We start from the raw sequence: 12,440 nt of genomic DNA on the forward strand, positions 1-12,440 counted from the left end.
TCTTATAACAGAGAAAACAAATCCTTGTTGGTTCCAGTGTAAAGGGGACTAAAAAATAGGTCTCCTTTGTTGGCTAAATGAATGGTCTCCAAGCACTATGTCAGCTGTCTTGTGACTCCTGCCGCTACTAAAGACAACTGTTATGGTGAAGAGGGGGAAATAGCAGCCAACTCCAGCAACTAGAGCACCAGTGAGATTGAAGCTGTCAGCCACAAGTGGAAGAGGCAAGAGTAGAGAAGAACGGAATTGGATAGGTATGCCATAAGTTTAGGTAGTGGGAAGAGAAAAGGACCAGATGGCTGGGCAGCATTTGCAGTGCAGAGGAAACCCAGAACACCTGGAAATGTTCAGGAAAGCAGAGGGTGAGAGAGGAACAGATCAGTTAGGAGGGGAAGATGGATTTAAAAACAAAAATAGACAGTCTGATTCAAATTTTGCCACATTGAAAAGCAGTAAAATACTTATAATTATTTTTCTAAAATTGCTTTTCCATGTAAGCCCAGGGACAATGTGCAGCTGTGAATGGGAGAGGATGGGGTCCCTGAAATAACTTCTGAATTATGATGATGATAACTCTGTGAAAAAGTTGGAGAATCTCTATCCTGAGGCATGTGTGTTTTGGTTTGGAGAACAGGAAACATGAGCAGATTTCTATGGATTTCCTCTCTTAACAGTGCGCCTTTTTTGGCTAACCTCTTGTGTTGACTCTCATCTTTTACATGCTAAAATGTTAATTTCTTGTAGTAAGAAGAAACCAAATTTTTACTATGACTAATCAGGAGTCATTTTGATTTCCAGCTTTTTATAGCTAGAACTCAACCCTACAGTGTTGTCAAAGTTTGACTCAGACTCAAAATTTATCAGACCACTCTGTTTTATTAGCAAAGCTGCTCTGCTAATACATTTAGAAGTGAGCTCCCCGAGTGGGGCTTGTCTTTTAATTTATACAGTTTTTTTGGAGAACAAGTTACAGAGAAGTTACAGACAAAAGAAGAAAAAGATTTTAGTCACCACCTTTCGAGATCCCTGAGACCAGTCAGATATCTTCAATTACCTGCCACCCTTAACAATCTCCTTTAACAGCTTCCAGTTAACTTAACTAATTGCCCTTCACACCTTCCATTCTGATGCCTGCTTCTTAGACGTGCTGGCTCTATCTTAATTGCTTCTCCATTCAAAAGCTAACTGTCCCTACATGTGCTCCCTCAGATACTTTGTAACATGTTTTGGCATGTCCCCTTATACAACGTTATACTTCCACAATCCCCCCTTTTTGGTCAAGGCTACGCCCATGACCAATGACTTACTGGATTCCATGCATCAATCGTTCTTTTTCATTACTTTCACTGGTGACATTTAACAACATTAGATTAGCACTCTGGTTAGGGGTAACCTGATGGATGGTGTGTCTTGTGCAGTTTTGGATACAACAAGAAATCAATTGAAAACACATAAAGATTATTAGAATTCCAAATAGGATAGTCAGGATTCCTTGAAACAACCAGTTTCCCAGACTAGAGAAATTGAATAAGTTACTTATCCATTTCCACAAGGAACTTGGTTCTTCGTGGGGAAGGTATGCAATTTGCTCCAGATGGCTAGCACGATTTATTACCTCATTAGTATTATCAGGTATGTATGCAGAGCATTCTGTTCCAATTAGAGCACAGGTCCCTCCTTTGGCTGCCAGTATTATATCTAATGCCCGACGGTTTTGGAGGGCCACTTGTCGGACCGCTCCTGCTTCTTTGGCTAGAGCTTTTAAGCTCTCTCCTGTTTCATTGGCCATGATCTCAACCACCGCTTGTAACCTTAAAAGCCTTTTTGCATGGTGGATTACCCCCCTTACTGGGACTAAAGAAATGCCAACAGCTTCTTCCCAAATTAGGGGGCTTATGTTATCCACATACCATTTAGCATCTGGCAAGTCCCTCCTTTTTCGCCTGAAATTACGGAGGCGATTTTGTGGGAGGGATTGAAGCACCCGGAACTGTGGGAAAAGCTGAGCAGGATAACAGATACCTGACCAATTTGCTGGTAACACAGTGTAAGCATTTTCCCCACAAACCCAATGATGTCACATTAAAGGTGGGAAGGATTGACTGCAACCCTTTGACATGTAAGAATTTACGAAGGAGGAATAGTATCCCCCAAAGGGCACAGGATGATTTTCACTGGGAGAAGAGGTAGCATTCACATGACATTTGTATATGGTGCTGTTTTTCTCAGGGAGGCTGTAGGGGGAGCAAGAGATTGAATCTTTGGTTTGGTCCCAGGTTGAGAGGAAGTTTCTTTCCATACCCGGTTCGCCATTCTCCAACCTTGTTTGAATAGTCCCATACACCATGGGACACAATGTATTGGAGACAGCTGCTCCTCCCTAGATTCAGCCCTGTCCCATTACACACCCAGCACCAGTGGCCCTTTCCTTTCACCACACTTACAAGTTTAGGAACATATGTTTTTCCCAGCCCCCAAGTGTCATTTTCCTTCCATGTCCTTTTAAGTGGATAGGGTTCTCCAGCAAGCTCTGAGGAATTCAAAGGGATTGCCATGGTGGGGATACTACCTTGTGAGTGAGCTGGGATGTGGCTGCAGACCCAGCAATTAGAAATATTCAGGATCTGGGCTATCTGCACCTGTTGTTGGATGAAAGAATTGTCACTGTCACTCTGGATTCCCCAGACCCTCAGGACACAGTAGCTGAGGATTAAGCTTCTCAAAGGACACATGTTGGAAGCAGGACCCTTTCTGGTTCCGACAACCCCTTTCAAGGGAACCGCAGTCACGGTTTTATGTCCACCAGGCAGCAGGCGCTAGGCTCACTACTGCTTCTTGTTTGTTGGGTCCTGCTGTCTGCTTACCCTCTGCTTCTGGCAACCCTTACGAGAGCGCAGATTGTAAGGTATTGCAGACTGTTCCTCTTTGTCTTCTGGGGTTGAAGCTGGTTCTGCGTGGTCTTGCAGAGGTGCTTGGTCCCCTTGAGGTGGCGCTGGCTTACACTGTGAGGCGTGGATCCATGCAGCGATGCCGGATAATTTCACTGCTGTCTGGGTGGTGAGCAGTACCTGGTATGGACCCTTCCACTGGGGTTCCAAGGCGTGCTTCCGAAGGTGGTGCCGCAGGTAGACCCAATCACCAGGCTCAAGAATGTGACAGGCAGCAGAGGTGGGTTCCGTCGGCCAAGCTGCTCGCACCTGCGAATGGAAGGAGCTCACAGCTTGCATTAATCCTTTGCAGTACTGGAAGAGCGTGCTGTGAGTTAGGTTTAGGTCTGGGGCTGGGGTAATAGTAGCCATTGTTCACATAGGGCGTCCCATGATGATTTCAAATGGACTCAATTTGTGTCTCTGGGATGGGGATGACCGAATTTCCGTAAGGGCCAGTGGTAAAGCAGCTGGCCAGTTTAACTCTGTGGAACTACAGATTTTTGCCAGTTTATTTTTAAGCACACCATTTCGCCTTTTAACTGCCCCTGCACTCTGTGGATGGTAAGGGCAGTGCAACAGGTGGGTGACATGTAATACCTGGTTTAGATGTTGAACAATTTTTCCAGTAAAATGTGTTCCCCGGTCACTAGACAAAGTGGCAGGAATTCCCTTGGTAGGGATAATGTGGTTTAACAGACATTTTGCAACGGACAATGAATCAGCTTTGCGACAGGGAAAGGCTTCAATCCAACCCGAAAACAGACATATTATAACTAAAATGAATTCATATTTCTGACACTTTGGCATTTGTACAAAATCAAGTTGCCAGTGTAGGAAAGGTGCTTGAGGCAAACCCCGGAACCCTTGTGTTACTTTTACAGATTTGCCTACATTGTGGCTTTGACAAGTAACACAAGCGGCACAGTGGCAGGTTGCAAAGGAGCTGAAATGGGGAGCCCACCACCCCGCCTTACTCATAGCAGAGACCATCCCCTCCTTGCCGACATGCGAAACACCATGTAGCAGGGCAGCTAGAGACGGGTAGAGTGAGAGGGGGGCTACAAAGGTACCGGTGGGCGATCGCCAAAGGGAATCAGAATGCAAAGAGCAACCCAAAGCACTCCAGGAGTCTTTCTCTGTTTCTGGGGCAGAATCCTGGAGCTGAGCAAGATGAGGAAGGGATGGTGGCATTACAGAGACAGAGAGGGGACCAAGAAACACTTCTGGTGAAGGTTTTATAGTGGCGGCATGTTTTGCAGCAGCATCAGCAAGTGCTTTACCTTTTGCCACCTCGGTGTCTGCCGCTGAATGGCCAGTACACTTAACAATTGCCAAGGCAGACGGTAGTAAAACTGCATACAGGAGGGCGGCAATGTAGGGGCCATTCTTGATAGGGGTACCAGTAGAGGTAAGAAAACCTCGAGCCTGCCAGAGGGTGCCAAAGTCATGCACAACCCCAAAGGCATACCGAGAATCAGTAAAAATAGTGGCAGAGAGCCCCTCGGCTAGAAAGCAGGCACGGGTTAGAGCAATCAGTTCAGCCACCTGGGCAGAGGTCACAGAGGGTAAGGGCGCAGCTTCTATGGTCTCAGAGAGAGAGACCACAGCGTACCCTGCAAGAAGGTGGCCTTGGTCATTTCTATAACAGGACCCATCAGTGAATAATACCAGGTCAGAGTTAGGGAGAGGTACATCTGAAAGGTCAGGGCGCGGGACAGTGATAGCGGAGACAGTTGCAAGGCAGTCATGGGGTTCACCATCACTAGGTAAAGGAAGGAGGGGAGCAGCGCTTAATAGTGATATGTGAGGCTGAAAGCAGCAAAAGTTCATACCTAGTGAGGCGAGCAGAGGAGAGGTGAGCAGTGTTGCGTTGCAGAAGGAGAGTTTCCACAGAATGGGGAACCATGAGAGTGAGAGGAGAGCGGAGGACAAGGGACTCAGACATCTCGACCAGGCATGCTGCAGCAGCTACAGCGCTTAGGCAAGGGGTTAAACCCTGGGCTACAGGGTCCAAGGTTGCAGAAAAATAAGCCACCGGGCGATTTCTGTCACCGTGCTCCTGAGTAAGAACCCTGAGGGCACAAGCAGATTGTTCGTGACAGAAAAGGGTAAAAGGCTTGTCATAGTTAGGTAACCCTAAGGCAGGGGCAGAGGCTAAATTCTGCTTAAGGGAGATGAAAGCAACATTTGCTTCAAGTGGCCATGGCATGGGGTTAGGTACAGAGGATCGAGTGAGTTCTTGGAGTGGTTTAACCAGAGAAACATATTGGGGAATCCATTGCCTACAGAACCCTGGCATGCCTAAGAATTTTCTGACCTGGCGTGGAGAGCAAGGCTGGGGAAAGCTAAGGATGGCTTGTACCCGGGCTGGATAGAGTGTACGGGAGCCCTGGGAGAGAAGGAAGCCTAGGTATGCGACAGAGGTTTGGCAGAGCTGCAATTTTGTGCAAGAAGCCTTATGACCCTTGTTTGCTAAAGCTGTGAGAAGTGTTAGTGAATCAGTTTCTGAGGCAGACAGAGGGGGAGCACAGGAGTAAGTCATCCACATATTGGATCAGTGTGGATCCTGATGGGAAAACCAGATCAGTGAGATCCCTGGCTAGGGCTTTGAGAAAAATAGGATGGACTCTCTGTATAGCCCTGGGGAAGGGTAGTCCATGTATATTGCTGACCCTTGTAGGAGAAGGCAAAGAGATACTGGGATTCAGAGTGAACTGGGACAGAGAAGAAAGCGGAGCACAAATCTACAACAGTAAAGTGGGTTGCATTTGGAGGAATAGACGCTAGTATTGTAGCAGGGTTAGGAATCACTGGAAAAGAAGGTATGACAATACGGTTAATAGCTCGAAGGTCTTGAACAAATCGCCACGATTTGCCATCAGCCTTTTGAACTGGGAGGATAGGGGTGTTACAGGGGCCGGAACAAGGGACAATAATTCCTTGTTCTTTTAATGCAGATATAACTGGAGCAATCCCAGCCTCTGCCTCAGGATTCAAAGGATACTGAGACAGACGAGGCAGAGGTTTGGAATTGTCTACAGTAATCCGAACTGGGTCAGTATTTAATCGGCCCACTTCAGATGGGTGAGATGGCCATAGGGAGGAAGGAACCTGAGAGATTAGGTGCTCTAGGGACGGAGTTAAGGGACAGCAAGGGACCGGAGTGGAGAGGGAAGTTTCAGACAGCAGGGAGGCTACAGAATCACATAAGGAAGACTGAGGGATTTGCAGATGGACACCATCTGGGGAGCAGTAAATAGAACAGCCAAGTTTGCATAGCAAGTCCCGTCCCAGAAGGTTTGCAGGGGTGGAATCAGAGAGGAGGAATGCATGCTCCTCAGAGAGGGGACCGACCTGCTGTATGACAAAGGTTTTGAGAGGGGAAAAGAGGTAGGGATCCCTGTAATGCCAACAGCAGACACAGATTTTCCAGATCGGGGAACCTCAGGCAAGTCAGTGGTGCGGATTGTAGAAAGAGAAGCTCCAGTATCAACAAGGAAAGGGAGAGAGAGATCATTTACAGTCAGGACACATTCTCCAGTAGGGGACAGAGGTAATAAGGGAGCTAAAACTTTGTGAGGTTCCCCAGCATCCCGTCATTGTTGGGGTGAAAAATAGGGTTGGGGATCAGCTGGAGGAACCAGCAGGGGGTTCACTTGATTTCCCATACAATTATTAGGTCGTCTTGGACACTCTTTTTTCCAGTGTCCAGGCTGTTTACAGTAGTTACAAACCCCAGTTAATCCAGCCTTCCGCAACCCCGTCCCTGTCCCCGGTGTGGTCTGCTTTGTCCTGAATAATGCTGTATCTGCAGAGCCATTAACTTTTGGGAGGACTGTTCCTCCTTTCCTTTTAAAGTAGGATGGCAATGCTCTACTACTGCCAGCAATTTGTCCATGGTTTCAGTCTCCCATCCCACACTTATTTGTTTTAACATGCTGCCTGTGGGAATGTTGTAGGAAAATATCAGTTAGCCGGGACCTATAGTCGCCTGGGCTTTCTCCTTGCCCTTGCTTACAGCAACATATTGTTGTCCAGTTTGTTTTAGGAGACCACACTTTGGGAATGGCTTGATGCAGGCGCTTCCAAAGAGCCATACACTGGTCTCTGTATGCCGAATCTGGGCCAGTACTTTTTATGGTTGAGTGGCGTGCCTCAGCTGGCCAGTCTGCGGCAGCCAACCATTTTTCATAATAACTGACAGGAGCAAAAAATTTACACAGTTGGAGGAGATCTGTCTCAGAGGGTTCATAGGTTTCACAGATTAACAGAAACTCCTCAGCAAATTTGACAGAGTTTTCCTGTGGTTTGGGAAAACTTTTAACTATAGATAAAAGTTCCATACGAGTCCAGGGCTTATAATCCCATATGGACTCACTTTCTCCCATCTTAAGGACTCGTAAGGGTGCCACAACAGTTTGATCAGAGTCTCTCATTAACCTCCCATTAGGTTCTCTTTTCCAAGAAGAGATGTCAAGAGAATCTTTGCAGTCTGCTTTGGATTTCTTCTTCATAATATTTTGCAGAGCTGCGAGGCCAATGAGGATATCTTCTTCACTTTCATTGTCTGTAGTCACTGAAGATTTTTCCTTTTCTGATTTCTTATTTGCTCAGGAGTATGGTGGGGGTTGGGTTTGATCCGGATCATTGCACAGGACAGGGCAAAGGGGAGCGCGCGGACTAGTGGTGGGAGAGACTGCATCCAATTGAATTGTTAGTTTTTTGATAGAATTTTTAAGAGAGGTGAGTTTTGACTCAGTCCATCTACGATTTGCCTCTTCCCACCACTGCATGAAGCAGTCTACTTCTCCTCTCTCCAATTTGGTTTTTGGGAGGACGAGTTTGCTTTTTAAAGCGTCCACTCGATCCTTGTCCCAAGAACCTAACAGTGGCCACTGTAATTTGGGGTTCTCTAGAGCTAATTTGGACCATTTTTCAAGAAACCTACAAGAGATTGGACCCCTCCTAAAATACATAAAATAAGCTGGAGTTCCCTTAGGGAACTGTTCTACCTTAGACTTCTGATTACCCATCCAGGAGGACTTCACACAGCACTCACACAAGAAGGAAATTCGGGCTCAGCAGAGCGGTACCCGGTGCAACACACAGAAAGGAGCCCTCAGGCTACTGCCTCAACTGCCCTTGCTTTCACACCAGGGGTTATACCCAAGGCATGGTGCGGCTGCAGCTGTGCAGATTCCACTTATTCAGACCGTGGGGACGGGGACCCCTTGGTCAGCCAGTCTCCGGACAGAGATGGCTCCCAGATTCACACACACACCACGGGGAAGACGGATAGACACAAAGACAAGACAGTCCTCAAACCAGTTAAAGCACAAAAATAATTACCTGAGATGTCTGATTCCAGAAGCTGGATCCAAAGACCCCTACACGAACAGAGTGGGAACCAACAAGTTCAATGGCGTAGACTGCGCTGCTGCTGTGTACCTTTCTGTCTTGTGGAGGATCGCTTGGACTAAGCGTCCAGGCGCCGGCTGCCACGATCGTCCTGCAAGGCAGTCAGGGATCACACAGCCTCAGTGAAGCCGCTTGCCATCTCAGTGGAACCTCCAAATTGTCAAAGTTTGACTCAGACTCACAATTTATCAGACCACTCTGTTCTATTAGCAAAGCTGCTCTGCTAATACATTTAGAAGTGAGCCCCCTGAGTGGGGCTTGTGTCTTTTAATTTATACAGTTTTTTGGAGAACAAGTTACAGAGAAGCTACAGACAAAAGAAGAAAAAGATTTTAGTCACCACCCTTCGAGATCCCTGAGACCAGTCAGGTATCTTCAATTACCTGCCACCCTTAACAATCTCCTTTAACAGCTTCCAGTTAACTTAACTAATTGCCCTTCACACCTTCCATTCTGATGCCTGCTTCTTAGACGTGCTGGCTCTATCTTAATTGCTTCTCCATTCAAAAGCTAACTGTCCCTACGTGTGCTCCCTCAGATACTTTGTAACATGTTTTGGCATGCCCTCTCATATACAATGTATCCAGCATGTCCCCTTATACAACGTTATACTTATACAATGTTATACTTCCACAGTGTGTACATTGTGATTTCCTGTGTTTGGACCAGAGGAGAAGTCTGTGGAAAAACAGTTTGCTGTAAATTATTCTTTTAGTCATATCACTGATCTTATTTTGGGGTTTCTTTGTTTATGAGAGACATAGGAAAATCTCAGAATACCATTTGGTTTGTTAGATGGCCAAAAAAGATTTAAACTATTTCTGAGCAGAATATTTTATTTTTTCTTATTGTGCCAGGGGACACATTTTGTAAGGGACTAGTGTGATATATTTGGGGGAATTAGCAATTCATATTTACAAGTGTCCCTTTTCTTCCTCTTCATTTACACAGACAAAAAGTACATCAGAAGTGAAATTCTTCAAAATTAAATGTACAAAACATTTTTGATTGAATGTCGGAAAGGATGTAGAAAATTTTTATCAACATTTGACTTTGTTTTGACATCTTATTTAAGATGAAAACAGCAAGTTGATGGGAAAGTGACTGTATAACAAAAATAGATTAGTAAAGATTAATAGACCGAAAAGCTATACTTAATGCCACAAGAGGGCCACAAACCCTATGATAAAATACCTGGTTGAAAAGTGTATTATTTTCTAGATTTGAAAGTGCTGATTCTTCTCTCCCTAAAACTAGTATAGAACTTTGCTGAAGGCAGCAGTGGACTTACACCATTGTAAAATTGGTATGAGATCGGAACATGTAATCGGAAAATTACAGATGCAGGGATTATTATACTGACACATGAAGAGAAGGGTGTTCCCTTACAAGTGGAGAACCAGTGTTGACAGGTTTCAGAGTAACAGCCCTGTTAGTCTGTATTCGCAAAAAGAAAAGGAGTACTTGTGGCACCTTAGAGACTAACCAATTTATTTGAGCATTAGCTTTCGTGAGCTACAGCTTATGCTCAAATAAGCTTATGCTCAAATAAATTGGTTAGTCTCTAAGGTGCCACAAGTGTTGACAGGCCGCTCAAGGAACATATGCATATTAGCTCTGATCATGCTAGTGTGCTAAAAATAGAGTGTAGCTATGGCAGCATGAGGGGTTAGTGGCCCTAAGTACCTGCCTAGCATCTTGGATGATACATACTCGGGGTGGCTAGCCCCTTGCGTCACTGTGGCTATCCTCTATTTTTAGCATGCTAGCTTGATCAGAGCTAGTGGGGGTATGTCCGCCCAAGATGGGACTCTGACCCTGGAGCTCGAAGTGTACACATATCTTTTGATTCTACTTGTCCCAGAAAAAGTGAGGAAATCCCTAGTGATTCTATCTCCCTTTCTCAAGAAGAGAGAAAGCAAGCATCCTTCATCAGACAGCAGTATAGATCCTATCACTGCTCTAGTGCTGAAGAGAAAAGACCAAGACCATGGAGTCATGCTTCTTCCTCCCAATGAGACTGGGGGCAGATGGAGGTAAAATAGTCCAAGCAGCAGGACAAAACCAGAATGGAAAAAATCCAGAAGCCCTGAATCAGTTCTCATCCTCCAGTTCTTCCTCATTCACAGAAGAAAAGGAACTTTCAGAATCAGAACGGTTTCAGAAGAGAGAGAAATCAAGAGAATTCCGAAGAGAAGTGTCCATTTTACACCACACTAAAAAGAGAACTGAGAGCCTGGTGTAGTTCAATCTCTCAAAAACCCCAGAAGAACCAATCTAGTAAAATAAGGCAAAATGAACAGAAAACATTTCCCAGTATCTTCTAAGTAGGAGCTGTGTATCCCCCTTCATTTGACCCTCCCCAGAATCAGTGAGTGTGTAGTCCTTGAATCCCAGAAGTGGCAGAGATCCTGAACTTTTACACACATCAAAAGAATGTCAGACTCGATCTTTCTTCCCAAAGTGGGAACAGTATGACTTTTTTTGTTTAAAGATACAGCTATATCTGTAGGTAACTTCCTTTCTCAAACTATGGGAAAAAGCCTGGAAGCTAGTTAAAGATTTTGTTTTGAAGCCTCCTTTGCACCCCCTTTGAATATCTGTAGCTTCTGGGTACTTTTCCAGAACCACTGCTGTCTTGATGTAGGATGTAGTTTGTTGGTAATATCTCGCAATCAGTTGCTATAAAGGATCGCAAACTTCATGTACAAAATAAAGGTAGAATATATTTTAGTAAAGCTGTGATTATATTTTATAATCCATATTTGAATCATTCAAAGACAAGAAAATCAAAGCCACCTCATGAAGTATCTCACTGGTTGCTTCTCTTCATTGGATGCTTCTCTCAGCTGCTTACATTTCATAGTTCCAGCAAGGGTGGGCAATATTGTAGTAAGTTGAAATATGTGGCTGGGCTCTTAAAACATCTCTCTTGAGATGGGACAACCAGAACGGCATGCAGTATTCAAGGTGTGCTTGTACGATGGATTTATGTAGTGTCACGATATTTTCTGTCTTCTTATCGATCCCTTTCCTGATGGTTCCTAACATCATTCGCTTTTTGGCTGCTGCTGCACATTGAGCAGGTGTTTTCAGAAAACTATCCACACTGACTCCAAGATCTTTGTTGAGTGGTAACAGCTAATTTAGATCCCATTATTTTGTATGTATCATTGAGATTGTGTTTTCCAATGTGCATTACTTTGCATTTATCAACATTGAATTTCATCTGCTGTTTTCTTATCCAGTCACCCAGTTTTGTGAGATCCCTTTGTAGCTCTCCACAGTTTGCTTTTCCAGTCATGGGCCTTATTTGAGTAGAGACTGTCAGGCGTGCCCAGTTGTCTAATGTGGGGTTGTATGCATGTGAGAGAGAGAGAGTGTGAGTGTGTGTGTCCACAAGACAGAGAGAGTGTGTGTGATATGGACAAATGTCTGTGTATTTGGGACTTGGACGAGACTACAGAATTCATTTTCAGCTGTATTTTAAGGCAGAATTTGAAATGTGACACCTGACCTTTTTCACTTAAAAGTTATTTCACTAGGAAAAGTGAATGCAGAGAAATCTTCTTGCATCATAGAACAGTGAAAGGATAACCATCCACACTTACAACAAATAAAATTCAGTATTTCACATTAATGTTAACAAGTTGCATTTAGTGTTCATTTTTAAAAGGTAACTTTTAAACCTATTGTGTAGCTCTTTGTCGAGATAGCAGTGCAGTTATCAAGAAAATGAAGTGTGAATAAGAGTCCGACACCTGAGCTCCAGGTCTGGGAACATGCCTCCTGATCAGTGCAAGTTGAGTGTGTGATGAATTGTTTTATCTGCAAATGCAAATATAAATGGTTCAAGGAAGGCTGTCTTACATTCTGATCTGTCTGCTCAAGTATCTAAATTCTAAGAATCACTTTTGTACCCCTTCACTATTATCACATGGAATGGGATCTGTAATCTCTGCCTATTTTGATGTGACCAGTATTCTCCGCACCCTCAACCCAGTCTCGATGGACAAAAATTTTGTCTCTCTTTCGGGAGATCACAGATCCTTTAAATCTCAAATTACCTGGTTGCCTGGGCCAGGATCTGGG

At 44.7% G+C, this 12,440-nt stretch overlaps 1 protein-coding gene across 2 annotated transcripts in view; it reads left to right on the top strand.

Moving 5' to 3' along the window:
* The window catches only part of TXNDC11 (thioredoxin domain containing 11), a 101,544-nt gene that overhangs the window by 21,574 nt on the left and 67,530 nt on the right, over window positions 1–12,440 (top strand). The window lies entirely within an intron of this gene.

This window comes from Caretta caretta, chromosome 10 (genome assembly GCF_965140235.1).
Source record: "Caretta caretta isolate rCarCar2 chromosome 10, rCarCar1.hap1, whole genome shotgun sequence".
NCBI classification, from domain to species: Eukaryota; Metazoa; Chordata; order Testudines; family Cheloniidae; genus Caretta; species Caretta caretta.